Raw genomic sequence first — 17,102 nt, forward strand, 5'->3', positions numbered from 1 at the left:
GAAAAGCCAGTTACCAACCACATTCTTTTATTTTTCTGGAAGATCGCATATATTGCGTAGGTGTGACCGAATCCAGATCACTTTGATGCATTTAAGAACTGCTTCAACACATACATTATGTAATCTGGCAGGACTTATTAATAATCAACATTAACTTCAAAATGCCAGTAGAATGGATTTAATTTAAATGTATTTAACTCATTAAATGAATCAGTAAATTATTAAGTAAGCAACCTGAAGGTTTCACAACATTAAAATATGGGGATTCAGAATGATTTAACCAGTTAAAGCTGGTTGTGCAGAGTGTTATAGTCCAGACTTGACTGTTTTAATACAGACTGACTGCAGAGAGGCTGACTGGTTTGAGGTGGTCTAGGGGGTTTTATCAAAGGTAATGAATTGCTTTAGGCATGATGTACCCAATCTTTATTCTGAACTGTGATACTGCACTGCACTGCCAAAACTAATGACTTGATATTACAGACACAAACAAATGCATGCGTTCTGCCTATAGGACATTGTAAATTAAACTGACATTTTCTGACACTCATGTTTTTAAATTGAACCCGGTAATGAGAATGTCCAGCTTGATTCTGTATTCTAGAACATGACTATTTATTGTTTGCAAAATTACACGTAAGGCCAGTTCTCCAAACATATGAATACAAAGATAACATTAAATTGTTCACTCTTTGTGCATATGCTTTATACTTTGCATATATTCATTCTTTATTTTAGTTTCTGTCATTTAAAATAGCTACATTTTCAGTTCAAGTAAAATGAATAAATAAAACCTGTTGATTGAATTTGATTATTGTTTTTTATGACATCCTTTTGTATATTACTTTATTTAATCAGTTTAATTTATAATACACTTATTGGCTTTGAGTGGGGGTCTCAGACTCAGTAAGAAATCCCACAGCATTTGCAAGACTGTGTTCTCCCTAATTTAAAGAATACATTTCTACCACAGACAAACTGATGACCGATGCTTTCAGAAATGTTATCATTGAGAGAAAGGTGTTAACAATTAGGAGAATGTTCCAAAGACATGTATTATATTGTAAAACATAACACCCGGGTCTGAACATGAGTCCATTGTAGATTCTGGATAAATGGCAGTACTGAATCTAACCATAAATAATTTCCTGTGTCTTGTTTGCCTTCAGATCCAATCATGTTGTAGCTATTCTTATGAGAGAGAAAAAAAAACATTTTTGGAAACAGTGCATACATCCATCAGAGGTGATCTGTGAAATGGGATTAATTGAGTGCTTCTTACAGTTGATAGGCAAAGTACAGGGAGCACACACAGGAGGAGGCCGGGGCTACTGAAGGGCAGAAAGTGCCTTTAAGTCTTTAGCCCTCCGTCACCTCTCCTGTATTCTGTCTGTGTGAAAGGGCCTCCCAGGCATAGGGGAGCAGTTTATTATATATATTATATTATAAGATATGCACCACATAAACCAAAGATGGGTAGAGCTCTGATCTTTGGGATCGGTGCAGATTTAAACAAGATATTACAAAAACAACTGCAGTTCACTTTGTATTTATTTTTTAACAAACCACTGATCACTTGAATACAAATTAAGTTGTTTTAAATCAAAATGTTGTGGCCTGTTTCGAGTACTTTTTTTGAATACCTACTTAAATCACTTCTGTTATGGCATATGTTTTACTTCTCTTCTGATTATATTCTGCAGATCATTTGTGCAGAGGCATTTTCCCTTGTTAGCAGTACATTTTGCCAGTCGATTCACAGCTGTCTCGCAGTGCTGGATTGTTCGTGGTTACAGTCATTATCCTGATGTACACTCGCGTCCTCCAACCTTAACTAATATGTTTGAACATAGAAACAATGTGTATAAAAGCAGCTGTCAAATCCGTACTCTGCCTTTGAGTCACTGATATTTATGTTGCTAGAATTGTAAAGATATTTTACATCAAATAGCATCTGCATGAACAGATTTATTTAACCAACAGGATTCCGTGAAGCCTTGCTGCCTTTGGAATAGGACAGATATCAAAGAAATCTTTTAAAAAGATGAAATATGTTGTAAGTGTGAGAGGAGGGGGACAGTGAAAGAGGGTTTAACTAAGCTGTGCGATCAGCTTAGTGGTTTTAATTAGTTCATTCTTCAAATTTTCTTTTTCTTTCACAGTACTATCTAAATAAGGACTGTGTTATTTTTGGTGCAATATCTACAGATGCAGCTGTTTAAAACTATTTCAGTCTCTGTAGGTGCTAGTTCTGTTATCTGTATTCCTTGTTGTCTCTTTTTGCATATCCTTCTGTATATTTTCTTGGTACTTCTTGGTTTTGCAGAACATTGAAAAATGTCACTGTTCAATGCAGTATTATGAGAAATAATTTCAAAGGCAATTATAACATGATATAATATTACATTATGCCGCTCACATAAGGAGTCAGAATCTATCTCCTGCATAATTAAAATACAGGATGTTCTTGCTCAAATGCAGTCCAGTCCCACTCCAGTATTAGTCAAATGTGCAACGGGCGCCCTGTCCATTAAGTGTGGAAATGCTGCGCGTTGAGGAACCTGCAGCAGTATTTAATGGCAGAGAAAAATGATCGTGAGTCAAAGATAATAAAGGAGCCTTTATGGTTACAAATGATGAAGACAAGAAGATGATGATTGATGGGTAAACACAGCGCAGCGTGTGCGTGCGGTGACAGTGTTTGAGGAATAAATAAGAGATGCCGCTTGAAGGTCAATGTTGCTGTTGTTTTATCAGGTTGGGTAAACAGTTGGACTCAAATTTAATTTAATTGGGTGCCACACCGTGGTGCAGGAGAATTCATCAGCCTCTGACAACCCAGAGTCCGCTATGTGTTGTGGAGCTGTGCCAACTTCAGTGTAAAATGGTGTCCTACCTCGCAGGTCAAAGTTCAGCTGATACAATCTCGATGTAAAGATGTCTGCAGTGCTGTATTGCTGGCTTTGTTCCCCTAATTGTGTTTGAGACATGTGACCTGAACAAAAGGGCCCTGCCATTTTAATCTGATTTCAGGTGCTCCAGGCAAATTTTCAAATTTCAAAGTAGTACCCTGAATGCTGAATGGCTTCTATTACAACAAAACACAGTGTTTAAAGCTTACACAAAACCCACGGGAAGTCACAGACACATAGAAGTGACATATTCTTCTTTTACAAAAAAAAAAATTCAACAATATTTCCAACTATTATTTTCAAATGAAGATTTCTGATCCGTACAGAAGCACAGTTAACATTGAAGGTTCACGTCTTGAAACCTTTTCATTAATAAAAATGAAAGGGAGGAAGACAGCACTGCCTAACATACACTTTGAAAAAAGGAAATCTTGTCTTTGCGAGAATGAGAATAAAGTCTGCTCCATTTCATGATCCTGCATTCTGTTTGAATGTGTGTGCATTACAATTTTTTTTTAAATACCCCATCCCTTGAACCGTCATCGTGCCTCTGTCATGGCATTGGAGAAATAAGATCAAAGGTATTCTAACACGATTAGGAAGACAGAGGTAAAGTGTTGCTCCTCTGTGAAGCACTTGTCTCGCTACAAAAGAAAATAATCAAAATAATAAGAGGCCTGAGAGGTCTGCTCTTCAAAGCACATTTGCCTCTTGTGTATTGTACATCATTTTAAAAGGGGCAATTTAATATAATGCCACTTAACCCTTTAAAGAGCAAGGAAAACCTCATCTAAATAATTTCTGGAGGAAAATGGAAAAACAACCAGAGTGCCCAATATCGCAAAAGAAAATGTTGTCGCTGCTCATTTGTAAAAAAAAACAATACTGGTATATCCAAACATAAAATAGGCAATTTGATTTTCGCCAGAGACAATTGGTCTTCAGCTGAGAATTTGCGAACTGGTTTATGTTCCAAATGTTGATTGTTGGTAATGTTAGTGCAGTAGATCCATCACAAAGGCTGTAGAAATATCGAGCACAGATGGAGGGATGAGAATGAACAAGTCTGCAGGACAGGTTGTCCTCGACCCTTTGGGCTTTTCGGTGTGCTGAAACATACTGGCGAATGAAACTGAAAAGCATATTTTGATGATCTGTAGTGGAGGTTATGGATGACTGAAAATTAGTACTATAGAAAGCTCTCTCTACTTCAGCATGGTCTGTACTCATCAGTTTGCTGTGCTTGTTTTACAAAAGCTCTTTTTTCAAGTGAGTCACCAATTTTAAAATGTTTGGAGTGGTTCATTCAAGTGAGTTTCTTATGGATTTAAGTTTCCAAGAATCAAAGCTCCATGTATATGAAGTCTGTTTATTGTTCATATACTTGATTGCTGCTTCCCAGCTGAAGATTGAGTATAAGGTACAGGATTCAGTCTCTTGATTCCTTTTTATTAGCTATAAATGTGATATGCCATAAAGCTCTCAGTGTAATTGCCTGGTTACCTTCTGAGGTGAAACAATTAGTCATGAATATAGAACCTGCTGCTGGGAAGCCAGTTTTTGTATTTTGTTTATTTATTTATTGTTGTTTCTAATTTTATTACCGACAGCAACCCAACCCTCAGCAGCTTTCATGAACGGAAGGCACTGTAGTTTGTACAAGAAAAATAAGTAAATAATTAATAGAAAAATACAAATAAAAGTCTATTGATCTGTGCTATTTCTAAATCAGGAGAGAAACGAACTTGAAGTAGGGTGCAGATAGATAGTAAAGGTTGTGTGGCAGGGATATGAAATACTTGTGAGGTTGAATGTCAGCTGCAGAGGGAAATGTGTTTTAGCACAATGATGATTACTGAGGTTGATTTAATTATTTAGCAAGATGTTTTTAATCAGGGAGGAAAGTGCCGGATGCTGAGGTGTGGAGAGCCACATTTCAGTGCCTGATTCCTGCCCGCGGGCGAGTGGGCAGCACAGTCTCCATGTGTATTTATACTCAACCTCTAATCGAGGACTGCCTTCAGACACGTAAATGTGTGCCAGATCACGTGACATGTATTAGAGGCAGCTGTTTTTTTGACTAGTGGTGAGTACAATATCCCTGCCATATCAAAATGAGCCACAAGAAACACCAGACAATGGTTTTACCACAAAATCGTTTTGCTTGCGTGGTATAAACACAGTGACCGCTGGGCCCCATAAGCCCAGGACGCATTGAGACAGGATTCTGAAGTGGCTCTTAAACAGAAATAAATTGAAGAGAAAACTGAGCATTAAGTCATCCAAAGAAGAAGTCCTGTCCAGTACAAACAACAAATACTTTCATTAGATAACAAATACTTTCATTAGAGAAAATTAACTTTTATATTCTGAAGTGGCAGTAATAATATATTAAATACACTTGGCCGCTCGTCAGGTCTTATCTCTACCTCAATTCCACAGGCTACTCCACTACTCTGTTCCCTTCACTGTTGCCCGATCTCGGTTCGCATCCAGTTCAAGACTTTAACACTTACCTACATTTGTCTTGACCAGACTGCACCTTCAGACCTCTCCTTACACTCCCTCCAGACCTTTCTGGTCCTCCTGTGCCAGAGGATTCACTGCACTACCCTTCCTCCAGAGCCGCTCCTTTATAACCCTGGTCCCTCAGTGGTGGAACAACCTTCCCACTGAGGTCAGGACAGCACCATCCCTGACCACCTTCAGGCGATTACTCAAGACACATCTGTTCAGACTGTACCTGTAGTACAGCAGTCTTATCTCCTGGGCTGCTAAATGCTATTATGCACTTTATTTAACTATGCCTCCTAATGCTCCTGTGTACTTATGTATAGTTGGCACTTCTATTGTTTTACTGCAACTTCTCCTATCCCCCCTCCCCCTTTAGCACACACCTGGGACTTAACTGCATTATGTCTGTACGTTACCTCATTGTACTTGGATATGTGCTTATTGTAGTTTGTATTACTGCACTTTTGTAATGCTTTAAAATGTCTTAGTCACCCAGGATAATTATAATAACAGATGTGCATCAGTACATTTGATTAGGATCAGCCGCCACAGGGGTCCTCGCATGTGTACTAGCACGCAAGTCCAAACAGTTATATGCATATATTAAATTAGTCCTTTAGAATACAGAGTTATATCAAAAACTGTGGTTTTATCTCATTATGAATTATTCTAACAAGTAAAACCAACACATTTGCATATGTTTTCGCAACCAAAGCATTTTAAATTAAAATACAATTATTTATTTTGCTAACATAAAATAACAAGGCATTTTGTGTATTTTTTAACATTTTTTTATTTATAATAAGGGAGGTTGGGAAGTGTTCTCTTATCGGCTCCACTGATGTGAAGGCTGTTTGTCTGCCACCTGCCTTTAAAACAAATGTCGCCGCAGTGCATGCTGGGACATAAGCTGGTTGAGAGTCCACACTGCCAGGACCAAAGCTACCAATGCATTTGTTTGGGATCAGAAATGGCAGTGTAAACACGTCTAAAGTGTTGTATGACTTTGGGTCCAAGTGGTCACCCTTAGTGTAAATGTGGCCTGAACGTCAGGTTTCTTGTCTACATCCAGTCCAGGCTAATAAATGCTAAAGGTATTTGTGTCTGCTTAATTTTAATTCACATCTTTCCATTTTATTAAGGCAGGGATCTCTCTTTCAATACACAGATCATATACATACACCCATGCAGTATTGCTTGCAGGTTTACGAATATAATATGGGTCATTTGTCTGGACGCTAAACAGCTTTACTGCTGACTACAGTTTAAATTACATCAGTCTTTTACATTAGGCAGCGGCAGCAGTTTCCCTGCAGCCCTCAGGAGCAATCACAATGAGCCCCCAGCCTGCCAGCCCTTTTATCCAGTCCAAACCCTGCCATGACGTGGGCAGAATGGGGAATTTTAGACTGATCAATCCTTTCATGTTTGTCAATCAACCTGCCCACCTATTTGGAGCAAGAGCCAGCTGTTTACTCAAACACACAAACATGGTGCACATAAACACTACCCCAACAAAATGGTATTTTATGGGTTTACACACGTGTCCACGTGTTGAAAGTCACTGGAATACTACCAAGATGACAGCTATACTTTAAGCACAGGATTATTCAATATAGATTTAATGGCAGGTATTATATCAGTGTCATTTTCCCTCTGCTACACTCATGAAACCTTTACTCCTTGAACTGGAGAACACATTTCTCTCTCAAGCAGAAGGCTGAGTATAGCTTTCAGGACTAACAGACACAAGGGAGACAAGACTGAAAGAGTGTAGAGGGAAGGACAAGTAATTTACTTATTCAGATAAGGAAACCATCTAAATAGCTAGAATTGGAACTAAACTATATGAATTGATAAAACAGGAAATGTACAGATGAAACCAGGTTTGCACTTTGCTATGCTAGAAGAAAACCAACCAAAAATAAAATAAAGGTTCTGTAATACAATGAAAATTGGTGTATGTAACCTGAAGATATTGGGTTGTTTTGCTGGTGCACATATAATTAAGGTAGAAGGTGGATTTGTAAATGAACATTGTCGTTCAATTCCTCAGCATCACACAAACAGGCCAAGCAAGTGAATTTTGGGTGAAGGTTTGTTTTGCTCTGTTGGACTTATATTTGTAAAAATACACACACACACAAAAAAACTAATTTTCAAATGTATGTGCTGTCCTCCAACGTCTATTGCCATTAACCTCATTGAAATATGATTTAAAATGACTGAATGAAGAGAGCAGCTAGCATAAATAATCAGCTCAGAGATCAGGCAAATCTAGATGGCAATACATATCTTTGGTTGTGTGGTTGAAAACCTTAAAGCTACATCGAGCTCTGCCTGCAAACAAAGGGGGATATTTAATAAGAAACCTTTACAATTAGATGCCAGTCAAGCATTTTCTCTGCTGCATGGTTTTGAGGTGGTTAATTCAAACTATTGATTCAGAGTGTCTTTGCTGAACTTTAGTTACATTTTCAGGGGGTCCTGCAGACAAACTCAAACTGCTGTGTGTACCTGGTCCACACAAGCCCACATTTTCAGTTGGATTGTTATGTTTATACATATTACATTTAAAAACACTTAGATACCTGTACGAGAATCCAAACATTGGGAAATAAAGCTGTACAGGAATGTTTATCATGTCCTGTACATATATAAGAGCGTACTTACCATGTATTTGACCAAGATGTAACTGCCTTTGGATCCTGGGTGTAAAGGACAGTTGCAATCCAGATGGTCAACGATCACCACATACCACACGGTAGACTCACTTGCCCCAAAGGGACAGTTGCCATCTGCTATTCCACTATGGTCCTTGTCAACACAGAATAAATAACTTAATTTTCATGATCTCTGCCCTCTTCTGTACAAAGGCCTACGTCATTCCTGTGATAAAGAAAATTTCTTATTTTCCAGGATCACTTTAATAGAACATGTGTAGGAGACAGCAAGGTCCCAGGGGTGATCTAGCCCAGCACAAAACACATTGGGCTGCATTAGCAGCAAGAAAGATGTGGGACATCTTAACTATATCACCTCCAGTCCTAGGACAATTCCTGAACAAAACCCTTAGATAACAGGATGTTAATGGCTCCTTTGGGGAATTACATTTGCCTGAGTGGTAACCTACATTTGCAGAGCAATCTTACAAATAAGGTTAATGAAATAAGCCTCCCAGACATGTAGAAAAGACTGTCTGCCACAGTATAGGACTAACAAGGTTAGCATGATTACGTGCAACGGAGCATAGACGTACCACATTTGAATAAATAATGTATTTATTAGGTCTGGTTAAGACTGTAGATAAGGCCATAGTGAAGGTCTGTCAGCCTGGCACCCTCCCGTGCTTTTACTGTTCAGAGTGAGAACACTTGTATATTAATTTAATGTCTGAACTATTTACTGTACGCAATCCCTAACTCAGCTCAGAGGTCTGCGGTTTCACACCAAGGCTTTGCAATTTCCAGTTCCGATTTGATGGGCTAATTAGTTCAAACAAAGGTCCTACAGCATCACTGATTCAAACCGGGGAGTTGGTGTTTGTGTGCGTGTGTGTGTGTGTGGGTGGGTGGGGGGTTGCGTTTAGTTGTGCTGATCCTTTTTAATGTTACATAATTCATTTCATCTCAATTTCTGTAAGTGGTATATATGTCTTGGACAATATCAGCATGTAAAAATTAATGTTCATCCACTACTCCGAGTCTGTCTCCTTTTTTTGTGTGTGTGACTAATGAGTGATCTTGTAGCTCAATTAATTTACCTCTTCCATCTCTCCCCCTACCCCCCCTGACTGGTATACAGTAACAGGGATTCCTGCAATGCACCTCCCCAGGGAAAGCTTGGATCTGACTTCTGTAGTCAGAATCAATTAAACTCATCCATTTTTCTCTGCAGCATTTAGATGAGTCACATTTTTCAGGCACAGTTCAACCAGACAGCTGAGTCTCTTGGGCCCTTTGCCTCCTGGGCTCAGCAGCCCCACTGTCAGCAGTGACAAATAATTCCTTTTTTTTGTAGCGTACAAAAGGAAATGGATAGGTGATAAATCCAAAAGAATAAAAAAAATCTAAATCATGAGGAATAATACTTGTTTGCTCAGCAGTGGAGAAATGAGACGGATGTGGAAGTGGTTCGGCCTCCTCATACAAGCTGCTCAGATGCTCGGTGACTTGCGACTACTTACGGGCTGCTCGTTCAGAGAGCAGTCACTGCACAGGGCAGGGACAAACCCCCGCAGGGTTTAGGTAACGCAATTCTGGGACTGTGACAATGTGATTGCTCTCTCCCTAATTCTTTGCAAAGTCCATGGAACGAGATAAGGGTTTATTTTATTTTTAAATATCTGGTTACCGAATTGCTTCACTGATAAATGAACATTTTCAGTTGGTCGTTTTACAAGTGGGATACAGTTCCTCTCATCGCATCTCATATGATCCACAACCAAGCCTCGTCTTCAAATAATCAATAGCATGCTGTAGACACTGCTTGGTAATGCAGAGACCACAGAAAAGGAGAATTTATGGGGAGAGACAGGACAAAAGATGTCTGGTATTACAGGGACGCTTGGGCTTTGCTGCGTTTACACCAAGTTTACACAGAGGTTCTCCGCGAGCAGGAAATTCATATCCAGGTCATGATTCCTGCTACAGAGACCGGAAATGCTCCCTGCTCAGTTCATTGTTCAGCAGAACAGTCACTGTTCAGAAAGATGCCCATCCTTTTCCTCATTCACACTGAACCTCAGAGCAGAAACGCTGCAGGTCCTGCTTGGCCAGGTCTAAATGTGCTCTCAGTCAAATCCCCAGATAGCCCTGGGAAAGGTAGCCTATTCTTGGGTTATCCCAAGAGTTCCAGTGTTGCCGTTTTTTTAATTGTTATAAACATGATTATTGGAACCAAATGTGTCAATAAATCAAACTATGAAGTGAATGCAAAACGGAACCTGAACAATAAACATTCACTTTGTCTCTAGATGCCATTAAAAAAGGCCATTATGTAGGTTTCCTTTGCCAAAACTATGCAGTCAACCTGCATATGAACTCTGAATAATATGATTGCCCTTATTTGGCCCAGCGTAGTTCTTGTGTACTGAAACACCTGGACCACCCATATTGCATCTGGCAAAAATCCATATCTAGCTCAGTCAATTCTTAAACCCTCGGCTACAGAAGATAGCCAATAATCTTTGGATATTTGCTCCTCAGCTGCTGATAAAAAAAGTTCCTAGTGCCTGGAAAACCTGGAGCATCAATCCATCATCTTGATCTGGGGCTGTTCTGCAGCCAATGACCCCGGCCCACTGACTTCCTAGGGCTTGGCAGCTCTTTAGTTTTCAGGATATCAGTGTACAGGAAGTGACCTAGTGTTCCTGTCACACAATAGTGGGTGATATGGGGTGACTATGCTGCGCAACCACGTCACCTATTTTTTAACGAGAGAGGACCTCGTTCATCCACTCTAACTCTCTCCCCGGGCAGGCTTGACTGGACCCCAGAACACCACCACACAGAACGGCAAGTTTCCAGCAACAATCACAGTTTATTATTTACACAGCTAGGACAGGACATGAGGACTGTACCATAACTGGAACACAGCACATAAGGAAATGGGAAGCTAAATCTATAAAACCTAATCTAAAATTGCCTTTAATAAACGAGGCGATAAAACTAATAAAAACCCTACCCAAAATAACACAAGAAAAATAATAACGTAAGGATTAAGAATGAAGAGACTTCTGTAGTCTTCTCCGTTGTCTCAGCAATGAAGTCTCAGCAAATTGCCAGATATGGCAACTAGGGCCTTATCATCAATGACACCACAGACGTTGGGGTGGGTAGCCGGCCATCATCAGCGGCTGAGTGCTGCATACCTGAGCTTGGCTAAGGAGGCTGGATAACGGCAAGAGCAGGACAGGCGCCCTCGTAACCGGGGAGCAGTGAGAACCCCCTTTTTGCCGAGAGAGAGGGTCTTTATTCACAACTTCTGTAGCAGGGCCCAGAGCAAGTTAACTCCACACTGGGCTCCCGACCCTTTTCTAGTAGTGTCGTGTTTGCGGGACAGGGACCCGGTGTTCCAGCTGCGCCCGGCGGATAAGGAGGGTCCTGTTTGTACGATTCAATGGCGTCATTTAAGGTCTTGCCGGGCTTGGGGGGAGATGGATGAGGGAGATGTCCCGCCAGCCACCCAGAGCCGGCTTGGTGGGCCTTTCCCCTGCGTGCCCGGCTTAATGTTATTGCACCTTTGCCTGGACCTGTTCCTCCTCCCCTGGATTTAGAGGTAGGTGGGGGGAAGTGCCTGAGATAGATGCACCAGTTTTGGATTAACTACCTGCGGCTCCCCTGGTGGAGGGAGTGCACAGGTCCCAACGGGCAAATTTTGATGTAAAACCACAATGTTATAGAGAAAGGGGTGGTTCCTTGTAGATTAATGAGAGATGTTCGGGGATGACAAAACGGTTCACTGGGGGGGAGTGTCGATTGAGCATTTCATTGATTGCACCTCATTAATTACAATTTATTTCACTTATTTAGATGTGTGCAGTTATTCTTTTCTCAATTCACAATTGTCTTTTTCACTTTTACACAGTGTGTTCTTACTTCCTTATATTGTTGTTTAATTTTCTTTTAGTATTATTGGTTTATGGTTTATTGTGCCAAGCACACGCTGCCGGCTACATTCTCACCTGGACTTACCTGCACATCTTCTCTTGATTGCCTTTACCTGCACCCCTGCCTCTTTGTTTAAGTATTCAAGAGAGAAGCGACTGACTGAGCACGTAGAGAGGATATACGGGGTGCAGCAAGCTCCTGACTGACATCCAAACCAGAAGGCACAGGGCTGGAGGGAAGCAGACAGGCAGAGGCGACGAAAGATAGGGAGAATGGCAAAGAACTCCCCAAAGAAGGTATTTTACAGTAGTGACTATTTTCCACAGAACATTTTCTCAGTAGTAATTTCACATCCCATAATGAGCAAAGCAGTACTGAAAATTAGAGGAAATGTCACTTTTTCTTGTTTGTTTCTTGCCTTTACGAACTGTTTATTGATAGGGGGGATATTGTAACAGCTGACTTGAAATTGTGAACAATGTATTTATTTAATGGACAAACAGCTGTACTAACTTTTCATTCCAGTTAGCTCTTCATATGCCACATGTTCAATATTAGTGGGGAGTGTGTTTGATTAGTTGGCATAAAATGACAACAGAAAATGTCTCCTGATCTATTTTCTTATGAAGAGTTAATACATTTTTATAAACCACTTATGATTATTCCAAATCCCTCACGCGTATTTATATTTTTGCATAATTTTCCATGTGGCGCCATCATTTGGACCGCAATTGCACATTGCTTTGTTACTTATTAATGCTGGGTGTTTTGCAGATTGACTATAATGGATGCTTATTTATATTTCATTACATTATAGCCCGCCTACACCTTTCACTTCCTTTTGATGTCTGAATTAATTAAATATGTCCATGAATCTAGGCCTAATGTATGGTTCATATGTGAATATTGTAGGCTGGATATATTAATTCCATTTTTAAAAGCCCGCTTTCTCCCAGCAGATTTATCTCTTGCAACCTTAACCTTTGTTGAATGTTTTCTAAACAGATATTATTTGTTAATACCAGTCTTCTTTTGAGATTAGTAATCCTGATTACAATATGTTTGGAAAACAAAGCAATCAATTCCTCTCTCCTTTTTGGAAATAATTTTAGAAAATAGACATTTTACCCATGGCTTTTTCATATTTTCATATTATATTCATTGATAGTGATCAGTTGGTAGACAACATACATTTTTACTGGTACTTTGCCAGTTCATGCAGATAACTTTGTCTATAACTTTGCCTCCTATTTCCACACATGCATTGCTGACTGACATCTGTACAGTCTGTGTCCTGGCAATCCCTGCCCCCCTATAGCTCAAGAAGACACCCGCTTCCTTGTTGTTGTGGAGCTGTATGAACCTCCCTCGTTGACTAAGCGTTTACAATTCGGCACTAAAAAACAAAAATAAAAAATAAAAAATGTAACCAAAATTCATGTGGAATGAGTTCTGTTCCGATCCATTGATCCAATGTGACCAAAAAGTAAAAAGAAATAACCAATTTGAAAAGTCAGCAAAATATATTTCAGAGCTATGGGCAAAATAAAACAAACGGTCAGAAAAGACCACCAGGAGGCACAATTTCTGGACCTTTAAAAAAAGTATTTCTTGCCCTCCTCTGTGAGAGGCAGTTGGAGGTGAATGTAAGTGCTCCTTCTCCCACATTGTTCTGTGAAGGGTTATCTCCTTGACAGAGTATATATCCTGGGAAGAATTTTTTTAAATGGATAAGAGTTCATAATAAAAGAAATCCAGAGTCTAACAAACAAAAATATATTTTTGTTTGTCAGCAATATGGTTATTCATGTTAGCAATTAAGCTGCTACTGACTTGTCTCCTGGAAAAATAAATAAAATCAAACAAAATCAAAATCTTTTACAATGACTTGTCTGCCACAGGGGAGGTCTAAGGTGCTCGACTACATTCAGCTTCTTTCAGGTCTGTTATTGCTTGACTGCCGGATGTATATGTTGATTTGTGTTTTTATCTCTGTTGTTCCTTGGCCACCATTCAGGAAGTCGGTCCTAAATCAGCAACTCGTTTAGGTGGATCACAGACCTGCTGACAATCTGATCATCTATTTCCAGATCGCATGCGTGTGGGGCGGGTGTGCAGGGGTTTGGGGCTTTCAGTATGATTCTTGTGGAAGATTCACAAATCACTTGCAACAATAAAAACTGGCAGACATTATCTTCAAAGGTTCGGCTCTTTTATCTGCCTTTTCTATTTGAATTAATTAACAATCCATTGATTTAAATGTAACTGTAGTTCATTTGTCTGGTACTTCCTGTATTTCATATCCCACTGAATATGATGCTACTCAGTTTGGCTTTCGACACCATAGATGGAGTTTCTGAGGAAGATATAATGGCATTAATCATGTAGAAATTGTTTAGGTACCCACAACAGAATGGTTTATGTTGCTAACCCAGAGTAGAGACTAATCTTAATTTCTATTATATGAGATTCAAGGGCTTCCCCAGTACAAATTGCAGTTGTCCACAGTGCATATACACACATTTGGACATTTACTTCTCCATATGTGAACATATTACAAACAGTAGCAAAACCTTAATCCCATGCTATGTGCGTGATTTATCACATTTCATAGCTATTAATGTCATTGCCATGGAAAAAAAGAAAAAAAAAAAGAAAAACTTTTGAAAGAATAATTGGTGTGAATTCTTTTGATATCTGGCAGGATTTTAAACTATAAAGACTGTATTTAAGCAATCACGCACATTATGTTGGATTTAGGCAGCGACAGGGTTATGACAGCTTAAGCTCATGCATAATGCCTTACCTATTAGATATTATTTCACCTCCTCATATGTCTGCCAATGTATTATATTTATTATTTGTATGTTTCAAATCCTCGCCTGCTAAGCGTTTCAAGGCTATTGTAGCACTCTCCGGGGCTGGAGAAAAGGTGTTTTGTATGAGAACTTCTTGAAGGCTTATTGAGATAATTGAGGTGTTGGATTCTTCCAAGAACGGATTGGGTTAAAAGGAAACTGTCAGCTAGTCTGGGGAAAGTGGGATGTCTGGATTAATATGGAAATGTGGCTGTGCTATACAAAATTCTTACTGAGTCCCTGAATTCCTTTTAATTTGTTCAAGCACACTTTAATATAGGAGCTTGTTAGGGAATTGGAAGCCAATTAAAATTGCCCTGGCCCTCAGCAAATTTGTATTATCTATTTAAATACTGACTAAAAATAACAACTAAAGGGAACCCTCTGAATTAGCAGTTTCTTTTGTCTTGGGTAAGTTTTAACAATGACTATGTGTAGGATTGTTTCAAAATTCTTTGTGAATATTGCTCCCTCCTCACAGATCACACTTCTGTGGGTACATCATCTGTAGACGCACTTATTTCTGCCATCTAGTGTTTGTTTTTAAAAACCACTTGTTCTCTTGGGGACTGGCTACCCCCAAGGAATCTGGAAGAGAAATCAAGGATGATGCTTGTTTTCCGTGGGGGATAAAAAAAGATTGGCACCCCTTCGATCTGAGATCAATTTGGTCTGGCTTGAGAGAATACATAATGCCAAGATAGGGATTTTAACAGGGGAGCAGATTACTGAGAAAGGAGTTAATCAGAAGGAATAATACAAACATGAATTAGTTGCCTGATCATTTGAGGAGGTCCTTTAAGCAACTGCTCCAGAATGGCACTGTCAGTTGTAACTTGAACATAAATGAAAGTAAGGATTCTGAGGTTTGCAGTTATGGATATTGTGTCATATTCTTGGAGAGTGCGAGTCAATTAGCAAGACAGTTAAGTGAAGGAGGCCAGTGGTCTGATCATTTTCACCGCTCTGCTAATGCCAACGACACGAGAATTTGAATGGGCATCAAAAACGGAGAGAGACGGATTTTTAAATGTGACTCATACTGAGGACTTTGAAAATCCGCAGCCCTTTTCTGTGAACTGTTAACTCAAGTATAATTACCGTGCTTTGTGCTATCTTAGATTACAGGAGTGTGTTACACCCGATGCCAGTGAAAGTACTCCATAGCTTAAATATTTAATCAGACACTTCATAATGAAGCAAATGAGGCGTAGAGCTCGGGAATTATACAGAGCCCTGTAGAAGTGGCTGACTAAGCTGCTATTATACTACACACAAGCTCTCCAGATAGAAAGTAAAGTGTATTATTACCAGTTGATTTATTTGGCGACAGATTGCTGGCTGCAGTTTCTCTGATACAAATGCTTTTCAGTTTAAAGGAACCTTGGCGGAGGTGAGAATGAAGCTTTCCATCTGGTCACCCCAGTTTGGGTCGGCCTCTCATTTCGAATGAGTGGTGTAATCACCGGCTAAAATAGAGCTGCTCATGTTATAGGTGTGGGGTATATTTTCTATGTTCTTAAGAAGAATGGAACAGAAATCCAGCTCGTCCTGCTTTTAGTTCTGATTGCTTATCCTACTATTTCACAGATCATTTTTACATACACTTTGTTCATTGCTGTCAATCAGAGAGATGGTTCATATGTTTTAGAGCTAGGGATGCAGTGCAATTTTTTTGGTGTATACCCACTTACTTGAGCACACATATAGCATATTAGCTGAACAATGCAGTTTTGTCACATTTATTTGTAATACTAGATCTGTGATTTTAAGTATTCATGACTATACCATGGGAACACAGTGCAGTTTTATGCTTGTCGCAATCAGTAATCCGTAGAGCAGTGTTTGAGCCTGGGGCTGTGATTGGTCACAGTGAATTATAGCCACTGCTTACACCCAATACAGTACATGGTTTTATTTTCACATCTTCCAGTTTTTACGTGGTAAATACAAACCTGAATATCAGTGCTGTCAAAACAAACTTGTGAGGGTTTTATTCAGACAAATCTCAACTTAGAATATCTACTTGTCACATTTATTATCATCAACAATACGCACAAGAAAACAAAATGGTCCCGTCAGCAGGGCAGTATGACAGTGCAGGGGTTTACTCGTGCAAAGCCCAAAGCCACAGAACGTGAGCATGAGAGAGGCAACCCCACAGGAACCGGTAGGTCTGTGCATGCTATAATTATTCAGCATTTTCT

The sequence above is a fragment of the Amia ocellicauda genome, chromosome 2, assembly GCF_036373705.1.
Source record: "Amia ocellicauda isolate fAmiCal2 chromosome 2, fAmiCal2.hap1, whole genome shotgun sequence".
Lineage (NCBI taxonomy): Eukaryota > Metazoa > Chordata > Actinopteri > Amiiformes > Amiidae > Amia > Amia ocellicauda.